Source organism: Oncorhynchus tshawytscha, linkage group LG03 (genome assembly GCF_018296145.1).
Source record: "Oncorhynchus tshawytscha isolate Ot180627B linkage group LG03, Otsh_v2.0, whole genome shotgun sequence".
NCBI classification, from domain to species: domain Eukaryota; kingdom Metazoa; phylum Chordata; class Actinopteri; order Salmoniformes; family Salmonidae; genus Oncorhynchus; species Oncorhynchus tshawytscha.
The window spans coordinates 57020248-57033414 of NC_056431.1; the positions used below are offsets into that span (position 1 = coordinate 57020248).

Consider the following 13167-nt stretch of genomic DNA (forward strand, 5'->3'; position numbering starts at 1 on the left):
TATCTCCCATTAGGATAAACTCCTGTTGGCTACATCATAACAGCTGGGTTGTCTCTGAGGGGCTACAATATTTCCCTGTCTCCTGGTGTCATGGGTAATCCTAATCATGCATGGTCACCAGCCTTGTGTTCTGTTCCTTGGCACACTGTGCTCTGTGAGGATCATGGAGTTGTGCCCTAGTCAGCAGACTAAGCTCCATGAGGGATGGCATTTGGTTTCCCAGAGGGCCTGGGTATGCCAGGGTTCCCAGAGAAGCCTTCATGTGGGCTACTCATACCCGTCAGTCAACCTCATTCACTGTACGTACATGGTGTACTAACTGTGCAGCTTAGTGGCTGGGAGGGAGAGAGGATGTTCTAGTTCTTTTTTTCTCATCCTCTTCACCTCTCACACACGTTTTTCACCCCCACCCCATATACACAATCACTCCCTTTCCATTTCAATCTCTCACTCCTCCATTCTCTGTCCCTCTGTGTGTATGTCTCCCCCTCTCCAATGCTACATGACAAGAGTGTATAAATCTCTGCTGGGGATGAGTGATGGTGTCCAGTGGGAGCAGCGGCATAGTGTTTCCTTCTGTTCTCTTATTTGTGTGTGATAAAGGGCATCAATCTGATCCTGTCTGTCAGGAATGATTGTGTGGGTGGGGAGATGGGTGGGTGGGCAGATGGATGGGTGGGTGGGTGGGTGGGAGTAAGGAGATAAGGTGTGTTCTAACGTAACAGTCTTAGTGAATGAAAAATACGTTTTAGTCTTACCTTATAAACCCAGTGACAGCTTTTGATTGAATACAGTAGGACCTAGAGCTCTGAAAAACCAACAGAATGGTAGCCAAGCTGCTGATTATTTTGACCCAAGAGATGGTCTATGATGTGTTGTTTTTATTGTTTTCTATTGGCCGCAGATGCTGACCAAGCCAATTCACAGTTCAGGACCTTTAATCTCACAGCCACATGCAGTAGCTACACTCAATATCACATATTAGATACTGTCTGGAGAGTCCAGACTAGGAGCTTTCAGCCTTGTATTATTTTCTAGGCAGGTAATGTAAAGAAAAGAATCATCCACATTCATCTGTTGTTTGGGCACAGTTATTTCAAACAGTTACAGGGAGATTAAGTTAAGAGCCTATTTTTAAACATGCAGTGTCTTCCTCTCCTCTCTTTATAGTAGAAGCTCTGTCTAAAGAGTTGTAACTTTTTTCCTTTTGTTGTGTCCTTTCTTCCACACTCACTGATATAGATAAACATGATAAGTGAAAGCAACATGTTGTGTCAACCTATCCAGTCCTTTCATTAATCAGTGGTAATGAAGGCATTGATCGTGTGCAACTTCATCCTACTCAGAAACGCAAATCTGACCTCATATCAGTCCGTGTGTAAGGGGCAACTGCCTCCTCCTCCAAATCAGTCACTCCACCAACCTCATTAGGTTGACCATCTCTCAGTTGGATGTGGATCAAGGTCATCGGACCTGACTGGACCTGTCCGCCTCCCAACGTTTAGTTCTCTGACCTTTTCTGTCCTGTCAGCCACAGGAGTTCCCCCTCAATACATTTGCATGACATTGAATCGGCGTCCTTCGTTAGCTCTCTCCCCCCTGGCTAGTGTCTCTATGTGTTGGCTATTCTGCTTTGAGGTGTGTTCTTGCTCTCTTACACTCACTGACAGAGTGAGTGCAGAGTTGCAAAGAAAAAGCCATATCTCAGACTGGCCAATAAAAGATTAAGATGGGCAAAAAGAACACAGACAGAGGAACTCTGCCTAGAAGGCCAGCATCCTGGAGTTGTCTCTTCACTGTTGATGTTGAGACTGGTGTTTTGCGGGTACTATTTAATGAAGCTGCCAGTTGAGGACTTGTGAGGCATCTGTTTCTCAAACTAGACACTCTAATGTACTTGTCCTTTTGCTCAGTTGTGCACCGGGGTCTCCCACTCCTCTTTCTATTCTGGTTAGAGCCAGTTTGCGCTGTTCTGTGAAGGGAGTAGTACACAGTGTTGTACAAGATCTTCAGTTTCTTGAAAATTTCTCACATGGAATAGCCTTCATTTCTCAGAACAAGAATAGACTGACAAGTTTCAGAAGAAAGTTATTTGTTTCTGGCCAATTTGAGCCAGTAATTGAATCCACAAATGCTGATGCTTCAGATACTCAACCAGTCTAAAGAAGGCCCGTTTTATTGCTTCTTTAATCAGGGCAACAGTTTTCAGTTGTGCTAACATAATTGCAAAAGGGTTTTCTAATGATCAATTAGCTTTTTAAAATGATAAACTTGGATTAGCTAACACAACTTTCCATTGGAACACAGGAGTGATGGTTGCTGATAATGGGCCTCTGTACGCCTATGTAGATATTCCATAAAAAATGTCCAGCTACAATAGTCATTTACAATATTAACAATGTCTACACTGTATTTCTGATAATTTTAATGTTATTTTAATGGACAGAAAAATAGCTTTTCTTTCAAAAACAAGGACATTTCTAAGTGACCCCAAATTTTGGACCGGTAGTGTATACTTTTCATTTTGATACTTTAGTATATTTGATCAATTACATTTACTTTTGATATTTACATATATTTAAAACCAAATACTTTCAGACTTTTACTCAAGTAGTGTTTTACTGGGTGACTTTCACTTTTACTTGAGTCATTTTCTATTAAGGTATCTTTACTTTTACTCAAGTATGAAAATTGGGTACTTTTTCCATCTCTGGTGAGTGACGGCTAGTACAATAAAGGCCTAGATTCAATCAGATCCTGCGTTAACAGGGGATAGCCGACACCCGCATAGCTGATGTTTTGGCGGTGTCAGAGGTGTAACTGCGTTGGAGCTGTGAAATCAGTGAGCAGCTGTTCTTGTTAATTGTCACGCAGCCACACCCATCCCACTCATGTTGGAAGTTCAGAACAAGAAAGTGTAGAAATAAAAATAATGACTCATATTTTAAATAAATCAATAAAATTAGGATTTCTATCAGCCTAATTGAGGTGTAGATTAGATATCAGATTCCAGTGTTTTTTTAAAACAAGATTGCATGGGATTTCTCTTAATGCGACTCCGTGAAGCCAATGTCCAATGCCCGCTTTAGCTATGGAGCCCTACATCAAGTGGCTTTATTCTGCTCGTTGATATATGTGCACTCTATAAACAATTCTACTCTTGTGAAAAGGACTGTTGATTTTCTTTCTCTCTATCTCCTTGTCTTCAAACAGGAGGAAGAGAGCAATTCTCTGGAGAAAGTCTATGAGATGATGACACTCTGGAGAGTCATTATTCTCTCCTCCACAATGAAACAGCAGGAAATGGGGCTTCTTGCTCTCTGAACGGAGTTTATAAATAGAAATATGTGAAATTGCCAGTAGATAGAGCCGTCACACTCTAACCCGCGCACGCACGCACACACGCATGGGTGAAAACACGCACGCACACACACACACTCCACCAGTGATGACCCACCCATAGTTCCGGCTTTAAATTAACATGAAGAGAAAATGTTAATAGGAACTAGCAGGTTACCTCTCCCCTTGAGTTCTTGGATCCACGCCACAACAGCAGCATTTTTAAGAACCTGAGGGACATCATTTTGGAGTGCACACACACACACCAACTCATGAGGTCTGGCGAGGCTCTTCCTTTATGATGCCTTTGTTTTTCTCCCTGCTCTAATATGTCTGAGGCATCCTGTTACCCTGGTGCTCCTGGGTAGAGGATCACTTCTAACTGAATCACATCACAGCAGGATCTCTCTATGAAGGGTGTTTTTGTTCACAGGTGGGTTTTGGCTGTGTTGATATGTAGACAGATTTCTCGCCTTTTCTCGCATTCTACTTCCGTTCTTCATGCTAAGGGCTCTTTTCAAGTTCCTCTTTACAGAGTGATTGAAATTTAAAGGCAATCTCCCCGCTTTAACGGAGACTGCAATCATGATAAACGCTGCATATGTCTGCTCAATTGGAAAGTACCTTTAAACTTATATTGTGGAATCTGTAACACTTCAGCTTTACAGATTGAATAGATCCCTAAACCTTACTGTCAAAAATTGTTTGCACATACAGTGGGGCAAAAAAGTATTTAGTCAGCCACCAATTGTGCAAGTTCTCCCACTTAAAAAGATGAGAGAGGCCTGTAATTTTCATCATAGGTACACTTCAACTATGACAAACAAAATGAGAAAATAAAATCCAGAAAATCACATTGTTGGATTTTTAATGAATTTATTGCAAATTATGGTGGAAAATAAGTATTTGGTCACCTACAAACAAGCAAAGATTTCTGGCTCTCACAGACCTGTAACTTCTTCTTTAAGAGGCTCCTCTGTCCTCCACTCGTTACCTGTATTAATGGCACCTGTTTGAACTTGTTATCAGTATTAAAGACACCTGTCCACAACCTCAAACAGTCACACTCCAAACTCCACTATGGCCAAGACCAAAGAGCTGTCAAAGGACACCAGAAACAAAATTGTAGACCTGCACCAGGCTGGGAAGACTGAATCTGCAATAGGTAAGCAGCTTGGTTTGAAGAAATCAACTGTGGGAGCAATTATTAGGAAATGGAAGACATACAAGACCACTGATAATCTCCCTCGATCTGGGGCTCCACGCAAGATCTCACCCCGTGGTGTCAAAATGATCACAAGAACGGTGAGCAAAAATCCCAGAACCACACGGTGGGACCTAGTGAATGACCTGCAGAGAGCTGGGACCAAAGTAACAAAGCCTACCATCAGTAACACACTATGCCACCAGGGACTGAAATCCTGCAGTGCCAGACGTGTCCCCCTGCTTAAGCCAGTACATATCCAGGCCCGTCTGAAGTTTGCTAGAGAGCATTTGGATGATCCAGAAGAAGATTGAGAGAATGTCATATGGTCAGATGAAACCAAAATCTAACTTTTTGGTAAAAACTCAACTTGTCGTGTTTGGAGGACAAAGAATGCTGAGTTGCATCCAAAGAACACCATACCTACTGTGAAGCATGGGGGTGGAAACATCATGCTTTGGGGCTGTTTTTCTGCAAAGGGACCAGGACGACTGATCCATGTAAAGGAAAGAATGAATGGGGCCATGTATCGTGAGATTTTGAGTGAAAACCTCCTTCCATCAGCAAGGGCATTGAAGATGAAACGTGGCTGGGTCTTTCAGCATGACAATGATCCCAAACACACCGCCCGGGCAACGAAGGAGTGGCTTCGTAAGAAGCATTTCAAGGTCCTGGAGTGGCCTAGCCAGTCTCCAGATCTCAACCCCATAGAAAATCTTTGGAGGGAGTTGAAAGTCCGTGTTGCCCAGAAACAGCCCCAAAACATCACTGCTCTAGAGGAGATCTTCATGAAGGAATAGGCCAAAATTCCAGCAACAGTGTGTGAAAACCTTGTGAAGACTTACAGAAAACATTTGACCTCTGTCATTGCCAACAAAGGGTATATAACAAAGTATTGAGATAATCTTTTGTTATTGACCAAATACTTATTTTCCACCATAATTTGCAAATAAATTAATAAAAAATCCTACAATGTGATTTTCTGGATTTTTTTTTCTCATTTTGTCTGTCATAGTTGAAGTGTACCTTTATGAAAATTACAGGCCTCTCTCATCTTTTTAAGTGGGAAAATTTGCACAATTGGTGGCTGACTAAATACTTTTTTGCCCCACTGTATATTATGACGTTTGTTTTGGTGTTTTGCAGCGTTCGGCCTGTTTTTTTTCGGCTGTTCGAGGACACCTTGTTTTTTTCTTGTGGCTTGTCGAAGTTCGGTAGCTGAAGTCTACGCCCCTTCGTCAGTGATTGGTCAACAATCAATGAAGTGTTTCTTGTCATTCAACGACAGACAACTAGTTTTCAAGTTCATTATTTCACTTGAGAAATACTGCACCAAACATCTTAGTTATATGTAAAATTGTGTGACTAAGAACTCCTCAGCAAAAATGTCAAAATTAATGACAGATTTCTTCAGTTGAGGAAGTGGAATGTTGTTGATATGGCGTCTCAAGAGGGACAAACAGAAAAAGGGATTATGCAAGCACAGACGTTCACTTTGCCTAGCCTTATTCTACTACGAGCAAACCAAACCTATGTATGCGAATATCTTAAACCACTATGGGATCGGTGTCCCCCTCGCGGGACGGTTGAGCTAACGTATGCTAATGTGATTAGCATGAGGTTGTAAGTAACAAAACAATTCCCAGGACAATGACATATCTGATTTGGGCAGAAAGATTAAATTCCTGTTAATCTAACTGCACTGTCCAATTTACAGTAGCTATTACATTGAAAGAATACCATGCTATTGTTTGAGGAGAGTGCACAATTATGAACTTGAAAATGTATTAATACACCAACTAGGCACGTTTGGGCAGTCTTAATACAACACTTTGAACAGATTTGCAATGGTTCATTGGATCAGTCTAAAACGTTGCACATACTCTGCTGCCATCTAGTGGCCGAAATCGAAATGGTGCCTGGGCTGGAATAATACAATATGGTCTTTCTCTTGCATTTCATAGATGATGGTACAACCCCCCCCTATCAACAATATGCATATCCTTGCTTCAGGTCCTGAGCTACAGGCAGTTATATTTGGGTGTCATTTTAGGCGAAAATGTTTTAAAAAGTGTTGGATCCTTAAGTCAACACATGCACATAGAAATGAAGCCAGAGACGTACTTCAAAGGCTGACTCCATGACTACCCCCAACAGTAGAGCCTGTCCCACTTCTTCAGCCTCATGTGGCTGTGGCGGAGCCCAGACACTTTTTTCAATGCATATATTGTATGTATAGGTGGTCTTTGGAGTTGAACCCAATTGAATCCTGGTGTGCTCTGCACCAGGCTCTGCAAACTGAGCTACAGAGATCAATCTTCTGAAGCTTTAGAAAGTGAGTAGTGGGAGTATTCTGTAGGTCAGAGATTCTTGGTGTGAAATTATCTGTTTTTAAGAACAACCGTCAAGCTCTCCTATTGCTTTACTTCACTCAGCGCTAGAATGTCACTATCAAGCGAGAAAAAACTTGAAAGAACAAACAGAAAACATAGGTTGTGTATAGTAAGGTCTGTTGTTTTTTCTTGTGGTTTATATGATTACAAGTGTCATAATAAATGTTTTTGTCTTTTTTTGTCTCATTAACAGAATCACTATTGTTCCTGCCTTGTCTCTGGCCATCTCTGCACCAGGTAAGCAGGGGTCCTTTTTACTTAAAATTCCTCCATTTTAGGAAGTCTAAATATAGCTTGTGTCCTGCAGCCCTCTGTCTGAATTGATTACCTCATGGATCAAGCCTGGCTTCTTATTTTAGACCACAGATTACTGCTCAGAGGATTAACAGTAGAGAGTGAGGTTTAGAAAGTGGGATAAATAGCTATTGGAAGCTCTTGTAATAAATGGAATGTATCAGTGTATATTTAGATACCACAAAGATTAAGAAAATATTGTTTGTAATGGTCTTGCTTATGTAAAGGTGGGTGATGTGGAAGTTTATGATTAGATATCCAAACACATTATTTTTATGTGTCTCAGTGTCTTTGTGATGTGATTTCCTGTATCCCAGGTTTAATGCTCATGAATTATATTTCTGTACATCCTCATCTATTCATTTTTCCTGAATGCAATTTCATTACCGTAGCCTTGCTTGGTGAGGGATGAAAATGGGTGCATTGACAAGGCCCTAAACGTATTTTTACATTGCAGTATCATTGCTGTATTTATGATTTTCCGCTGCTTCATTATCTTCATTGAATGAAACCAAGATCACCCCGTAATGGCAGCACATTTACTTCTAATGCCCTCCTCTTTTACATGAGATATTGGGAAATAATCCCAGGTGCTACAGTATTCTTTCTTCTTCGTTTGTTTGTCTGTGTTTATTGCTTTGCTCACCAAAAGGTTTCTGAAGGTTCAATGATCCCGATAGTAACAACATGCACACAGGACTCAGATTCCATTCACAGTTACGTACATCTATCCATTAAATGTTGACCTTCAGAAAACTTTAGTCCAATATGACCAAGCACAGGGACAGGGAGTGGTAGGTTGTCTCTTTCTGCTGAATGTGATAATGTGCTAAAGTTCTCAAGGTTAAGTTTCACCTCAATGAGTTTAAGGATAGGGTACATTGCATCCTTGGCTGCATCTATATCTGAAAAGCACAGTAAACTTAGAGAACACAGGTTTTTTAACCTTAAGATTCTTCACTTTCTACATATTTCATACCATTAGGGGAAAAGTCTTTACAGCTCAACTTAAAGTCAATAAGAAAGTATAATTTTCATATTCAGTTCCCTTTGCAGGGATTAATAGGAAATCGAAATATCCACACATTCTCCACATATTCTCAAATGCCCAATTCTCTCAGTTCAGTTGAATTAGGGAGCTCCTCAGCCTCAACCCATCCACGCTCCTTGAAACCTCCAGAGATTTTGTTAAATTAGATTATTTGGCCTAGAGAAGGCCATCCCTATTTAAACAGCAGAGATTTTCTCTCAGTAGAATTATAGAGGACTCATATATCATTGACATTGTCACTGAGCTATAGCCTAATCTGGCTACTGTGCAAATTGTTACTTTGATGGGCCTTTATGTCTTTTCACTTTGATGAATTCTCCTACATATCCACAGTAGCCACCTTTCCTCAGTCTTCTTCCAAGGGCAAGCACAATAGTTTCCCTTGGTCCTGGTTAAGAGGATTTGGGCAGCTCTTCATTTAAATTAATTCACTGAAGAGGATTTGAGTAGGTTTTCTATAGATACCTTCATTGGATTGTGTGTCAGTTATTAGCATTTTTGTAGTAAATAAATAAGGGTAAAAAACGTTTTGGGAGACTAAATTCACATAGAACTGTGAGTTATAGACCTACCAATCTACTTTAAAACAAGTCTAAGATGCAGTATATCTGTTTGATGTGCGCTATTTCTATGCTTCATGTTCTTAAGTTTTGTTTTTGTATCTTTTACTTTCGGTTTTGTACACCAGTTTATAACTGCTGAAATACAAATATTTTTGGTTATGGAAAATATATTTCACAGCGATTTAGATAGTATAGTGTAGCGAATCATTGTACTGTCTTATTTTGTCAAATAAACTGAAATTAGGCAAACTATTAGAATTTTAGCAAGCAGTTTTCTGCATAGTGCAACTTTAACAATAAAGACATTTGGAAGCCTATATTAATGTGTGCGGATTGTTCAATGTTTCAAAAAAAATAAAATAAAAGCATGACTAATTATAGGTTCGATTTATGGATTAATATACAGTACCAGGCTGTATCATAACTGTCCGTGATTGGGAGTCTCATAGGGCGGCACACAATTGGCCCAGTGTCGTCCGGGTTTGGCCGGTGTAGGCCGTCATTGTAAATAAGAATTTGTTCTTAACTGATTTGCCTAGTTAAATAAAGGTTAAACAAACAACAAACCAGTCAAAAGTTTGAACACACCTACTCATTCAAGGGTTGTTCTTTATTTTTTACTATTTGTCTACATTGTAGCATAGTAGTGAAGACATCAAAACTATGAAATACCACATGGACTCGTAGTAAAAATGAAAATATATTTTATATTTGAGATTCTTCAAAATAGCCACCCTTTGATAGCTTTGCACACAATTATTTTTTTCTTCTTTCATAATACAGATCAACAATTTACGTTGTTACGTCATACAAAACAGAACACAAGTATCAAGTATTAAGTATTAAATATTTAGAAAATACAAAAACATGCAAAAATATCAATGAAATAATAAAAAAATAAACAATTCTAGTGCAATTGTAGTCACACTGAAAAAAATATTATTATAATGACTCAGGAAAATTCTTCATGATCTTATCTGTCTCTTTCTTGGAAGCTTGTTTATATGAATATTATATATATTTGTATCTGTAGCTGTATGAATAATGAATAAAAGCACCAGATGATGTAAAGGAGGACTAATGAAGTTTGCAGTTTGAATAGGACACACAACACAGTGAGTAAATGTCTCTTTACCATACGAATACATTCATGTCCACTCCACCTCAGCTCAACATACGTTAAGGCGGCTATGCCCTATACCAGTGAAATAAAATCCTAAATAATACACAGAGTTACAGGAGTATTTAAGGCCAGTGGTTAAGGGCCTGCAGGTTTCCACCCTTGCCTTATAAACAACTATTGATGGGAAGCGCAGGTTAGAGTGAATGCAATTGTTAGCTCTCAGGCCAATCAATGTTATCTATTAAACAGTTAAGTCAATCAAAAAGGAGAGATAGCAGCTCTCCACTACACTACATTTTTGGCAGCACAATATAATATAAAACCTTAGTACAGTGTATTGTCTTTGAACAGTATACCATTGTTTAATAGGTTACACAGCAGGACACAACATGAGTTTGTGGACTAGAGAGAACATCATGCACCACACACACTCCTAGATAGCCACACCACAAGTCCTCACAGCCATGTGTGTCTGATGTTCTGTATATGTACAGAAGAATTCAACAGCGGCCCGCAATTGATCTATTTTTATAGATAAAACGTTTCTGTCCATCTCTCTATCCTATCTCAAGCTCCAGTCAGATGAAGGAGGCAGCACACTGAGTGTTTCCACTTTCCATCTGCCACTGTGCTTGCGTAACCGTTCCAGAGGACAGCGTTGAGCAAGATGGGGGACCCAGCACCATGTAACATGCAGCATGCAGCACCAGCTGTGACTCATGATGAGCAGGACTCTCTCTTCCTCTTTCTCAGTCTCTCTGAGCCCGTCTGTCTGGGTCTATGGGGAGATGCTGGACCCCAGCTCCCCCTTGGAAGCAATATGTCCCACTTCCACTAAATGTCTCCTCCATTAGCCTACAGGCCCATGTGCCAACATCCTCAGGACCTGTCACTGCCCCACCTCCTCCAGGAACAAGGTGTGAGGTCACCCTTGCCTTTTGTGATTAGCTCCCGGCTGCTTTTTTATGAAGGAGGAACAAAGTAGCCTAGTTTTTTCTGGTAATTACCGTGCAATCAGTTTATAATTCATGTACCTTTTGAACTGAGAAGAGCAGGAGGTTGTCACAAGGTGTGGTAACTGTGCAATAATACACGTGTACATGGTTGTATAAGTGGGGGGGCATAATATTAATATTATATATTTTTTTTTTTATCCAGTCGGATAAACACTCCAAACGGCCTACCCGACGCTCGGAGGCGTCCGCATGGTCCTAAAGTACACCGTTGCCCTGTTTTGTTTCACATTCCAATGATAAAACATGGGGGACAAAAATGTAATTTCAGAATGTTCCTTCCCCAGTGAAAGTTTCACCCCAGTGTAAATGTGTAGCCTAATTACATTGTTGTGAAGGAGCATCAATCCACCCATTGTTAAAACTCATAAATGTGACAATGAAATAAGTATGAAATTAAATAATTATTGAGTGTGTCTCTCTTCATTCAGTAAAGGACATGCTATTCCTCCAGCATCTATCAAGTGCTTGTCAACTCCTTTAAAATACACCATTACAGAGCTGCTGAATTGAAAGAATCTAACCTTCAGAAAGATGACCAGCATTTTGCTAAATTTTAAGTGAGTCATTCAATCAATAATAAGGTAGCGTAAACACTATTTTTAAATGATCCAATATGTAATATGGTACACTTTATAATTAGGTTTTAATAGCCTCCTGAGAGGCTAGGAAAGTGATCAAGATCTTCAATGAGACTGTGCAGGGACCAGATTGTGGACTTCGGCATACATCGACACTTTTGTTTTTATCCCCTGGATTTCTAACCCCTTGATGTACTTGTTAGATCTAATTTTAATAGCTAGCATTTCAATGGCCATAATAAATAGATATGGAGACAACGGACAGCCTTGTTTTACTCCTCTTAAAGCTCAATACTTTCTGAGAAGTAACCATTATTTACTATTTTACATCTGGGGTTGCTGTACATAACTTAAACCCATTGTATAAGAGAGTCACCAAAATTAAAGTAATCTAGGCATTTATATATAAATTCTAGTCGTACTTTATCAAACGATCAGGCCTGGTATCTTCAATGTTTCATAATGTTCACTTGTTTCAAGTAATTGTCGTATATTATCTCCAATATATCGTTCATGTAAAAAACGTGTCTGATCAGGATGAACAATATCTCATAAAACCTTTTTTATTCTATATGCTATGCATTTCGCCAGGATTTTCGCATCACAACATTGAAGTGTTTGAGGCCTCCAGTTTTTTTAAATGGACTGAATCTTTATACTTACCACCTGGGTCCTGTTTTAGTAGTAATGAAATCAGACCTTCTTGTTGAGTACATGAAAGTCTACCATTTGTATAAGAGTAATTAAAACATGTTAATAATGGATCTTTGAATACATCAAAAAAGGTCTGATATACCTCTACCCTGGTGTTTTTCCAGACTGAAAAGATTTAATTGCCTCAAAACGTTCCTCTTCTGTAAGTTGGCCTTCACACAGGTCTTTCTGTAAATTTGTTAATTTTCATTATTATTATTAGGAAAGAAATCCTTACAGGGATTGCACTTGAAGAAACTTTCAAAGTCCTTGAAATCTTCCGTATCGAATAACCTTCATGCCTTAAAGTCAGTGGTGGTTCTAGCTTGTATGGCTCCCTGGGCGAACCCCCCCTTCAGCAGACATTTGGAACAAATAAATAATAATAACTTTTAAAACTATATACATATAAACATTTTTACAAAAATAAGACTCATAAATATCAAAAAGAAGTAACAAAGACAAATAATACTGTGAAACTATATATTCACAGTATAATGAATGAATTGTGGTTTATTTGGTAGCATTTCGTAGTGTGAATGATTTTACTAATTGCATTAGTACTGTACAAAGTTATTTGATATTTGATAGATTCCCCCGCTCCCCCTACCCCGGCTTCAAGTGGGGAGACCTGAGGTCAACCTATCCTCGCCCCCCTCCCCATCTCGTACATCTGAGTGGGAGACCTTCCCAGGCAGTAGCCTGCCTAGCTCACAAACTACAATTAGGGTGCCCACTCCAACTAGGTTAACTGACCCACAGTCCCACACGGTGACATGATATCATTGTGACGTGCAAAGAGCGATACAAAACCTATTGCTTTAATGTCACCATTCCAATTTTTTTGTGCGGGCGCCCAGTGCCACCCTCGTCAAGATGCCCATGTTGCCTATACCTAAATCCACCACTACCT

The 13167-nt window shown here is 39.7% G+C and overlaps 1 long non-coding RNA gene across 1 annotated transcript; it reads left to right on the top strand.

Annotated features, from left to right (window-relative positions):
• The first annotated feature begins 3494 nt into the window (after window positions 1–3494).
• On the top strand, window positions 3495–11327 carry LOC112245850. The gene is made up of 3 exons (XR_002952817.1): window positions 3495–3772; window positions 7130–7173; window positions 10540–11327. It is a non-coding gene; the product is annotated as an uncharacterized LOC112245850 (long non-coding RNA).
• Window positions 11328–13167: the final 1840 nt, after the last annotated feature.